Here is a 3,318-nt window from a genome sequence, read left to right on the forward strand (position 1 = left end):
CAGAAATGGGCAACAAATGGGCGTTGAACGCCCAAAATGGGCACCAACCTGGCGCTGAACGCCCAGAGTTGTGTGCAAGGACATTTTACATGCCTAATTTGGTGCAAGGTTGTAAATCCTTGAACACTTCAGGATCTGTGGACCCCACAGGATCATCTCAGGATCTGTGGACCCCACAGGATCACCTCAGGATCTGTGGACCCCACAGAATCCCCACCTACCTCCACTCACTTCTTCTCACCCCTCACCACTCTCTTTCACAAAATCCCATAAACACTCTTCCCCAAAACCCTTCACCAATCACCTCAATCTCTTTTCCCCATCACCTCCTCACCACTCACATTCATCCACTCATCCCCATAAACCTACCTCATAAACTCCACCTACCTTCAAAATTCAAAATCAATTTCCCACCCAAACCCACCCTAAATGGCCGAAACTCCACCCCCTCCCATCCCTATATATAACCCTCCATTCTTCCTCATTTTCACACAACACAACCCTCTCTTCTCTTCTTGGCCGAAACACAACCCCTTCTCCCTCTCCTCCAATTCTTCTCCTTCTTCTTCTATTCTTTCTTCTCTTGCTCGAGGGCGAGCAAAATTCTAATTTTGGTGTGGTAAAAGCATAAGCTTTTTGTTTTTCCATTACCATTAATGGCACCTAAGACCGGAGAATCCTCTAGAAAAGGAAAAGGGAAGACAAAAGCTTCCACCTCCGAGTCATGGGAGATGGAAAGGTTCATCTCCAAAGCCCATCAAGACCACTTCTATGATGTTGTGGCCAAGAAGAAGGTGATCCCCGAGGTCCCTTTCAAACTCAAAAGAAATGAGTATCCGGAGATCCGACATGAAATTCAAAGAAGAGGTTGGGAAGTTCTAACAAATCCCATCCAACAAGTCGGCATCCTAATGGTTCAAGAGTTCTATGCCAATGCATGGATCACCAAGAACCATGATCAAAGTAAGAACCCGGATCCAAAGAACTATGTTACAATGGTTCGGGGGAAATACTTAGATTTTAGTTCGGAAAATGTGAGGTTGGCGTTCAACTTGCCAAACATGGAAGAGAACGCACGCCCCTACACAAGGAGAGTCAACTTTGATCAAAGGTTGGACCAAGTCCTCATGGACATATGTGTAGAAGGAGCTCAATGGAAAATTGACTCAAAAGGCAAACCGGTTCAACTAAGAAGACTGGACCTTAAGCCTGTAGCTAGAGGATGGTTGGAGTTCATTCAATGCTCAATCATTCCCACTAGCAACCGGTCTGAAGTTACTATAGACCGGGCCATCATGATCCATAGCATCATGATTGGAGAAGAGGTGGAAGTTCATGAGATTATACCTCAAGAACTCTACAAGGTGGCTGACAAGTCCTCCACTATGGCAAGGTTAGCCTTTCCTCACCTTATTTGCCACCTATGCAATTCGGCTGGGGTTGACATAGAGGGAGATATCCTCATTAAAGAGGACAAGCCCATCACTATGAAAAAGATGGAGCAAGCAAGAGAGCCCATTCATGGAGCTCAAGAGGTGTATGAAGCTCATCACCATGAGATCCCGGAGATGCCTCAAATGCATTTTCCTCCACAAAACTATTGGGAGCAAATCAACACCTCCCTAGGAGAATTGAGTTCCAATATGGGACAACTAAGGGTGGAACATCAAGAGCACTCCATCATCCTTCATGAAATAAGAGAAGATCAAAAAGCAATGAGGGAGGAGCAACAAAGACAAGGAAGATACATAGAAGAGCTCAAGGACATCATTGGTTCCTCAAGAAGGAAACGCCACCATCACTAAGGTGGATTCATTCCTTGTCCTTATTTCTTCTGTTTTTCGTTTTCTATGCTATGTGCTTATCTATGTTTGTGTCTTCATTACATGACCATTAGTAGTTAGTAACTATGTCTTAAAGTTATGAATGTCATATGAATCCATCACCTCTCTTAAATGAAAAATGTTTTAATTCAAAAGAACAAGAAGTACATGAGTTTCGAATTTATCCTTGAACTTAGCTTAATTATATTGATGTGGTGACAATGCTTCTTGTTTTCTGAATGTATGCTTGAACAGCGCATATGTCTTTTGAAGTTGTTGTTTAAGAATGTTAAATATGTTGGCTCTTGAAAGAATGATGACTAGGAGACATGTTATTTGATAATCTGAAAAATCATAAAAATGATTCTTGAAGCAAGAAAAAGCAGCAAAGAACAAAGCTTGCAGAAAAAAAATAATAATAAAATAGGCGAAAAAAAAATAGAAAGAAAAAGAAAAAGCAAGCGGAAAAAGCCAAAAGCTCTTAAAACCAAGAGGCAAGAGCAAAAAGCCAATAACCCTTAAAACCAAAAGACAAGGGCAAATAAAAAGGATCCCAAGGCTTTGAGCATCAGTGGATAGGAGGGCCTAAAGGAATAAAATCCTGGTCTAAGCGGCTAAACCAAGCTGTCCCTAACCATGTGCTTGTGGCGTGTAGGTGTCAAGTGAAAACTTGAGACTGAGCGGTTAAAGTCAAGGTCCAAAGCAAAAAAAGAGTGTGCTTAAGAACCCTGGACACCTCTAATTGGGGACTTTAGCAAAGCTGAGTCACAATCTGAAAAGGTTCACCCAATTATGTGTCTATGGCATTTATGTATCCGGTGGTAATACTGGAAAACAAAGTGCTTAGGGCCACGGCCAAGACTCATAAAATAGCTGTGTTCAAGAATCATCATACTGAACTAGGAGAATCAATAACACTATCTGAACTCTGAGTTTCTATAGATGCCAATCATTCTGAATCTCAATGGATAAAGTGAGATGCCAAAACTATTCAAGAGGCAAAAAGCTATAAGTCCCGCTCATATGATTGAAGCTATGTTTCATTGATAGTTTGGAATTTATAGTATATTCTCTTCTTTTTATCCTATTTGATTTTCAGTTGCTTGGGGACAAGCAACAATTTAAGTTTGGTGTTGTGATGAGCGGATAATTTATACGCTTTTTGACATTGTTTTTAGTATATTTTTAGTAGGATCTAGTTACTTTTAGGGATGTTTTCATTAGTTTTTATGTTAAATCCACATTTCTGGACTTTACTATGAGTTTGTATGTTTTTCTGTAATTTCAGGTATTTTCTGGCTGAAATTGAGGGACTTGAGCAAAAATTAGATTCAGAGGTTGAAGAAGGACTGCTGATACTGTTGGATTCTGACCTCCCTGCACTCAAAATGGATTTTCTAGAGCTACAGAACTCAAAATGGCGCGCTTCCAATTGCGTTGGAAAGTAGACATCCAGGGCTTTCCAGCCATATATAATAGTCCATACTTTACCTAA

This window comes from Arachis ipaensis, chromosome B9 (genome assembly GCF_059453495.1).
Source record: "Arachis ipaensis isolate K30076 ecotype BB chromosome B9, ASM5945349v1, whole genome shotgun sequence".
Lineage (NCBI taxonomy): Eukaryota > Viridiplantae > Streptophyta > Magnoliopsida > Fabales > Fabaceae > Arachis > Arachis ipaensis.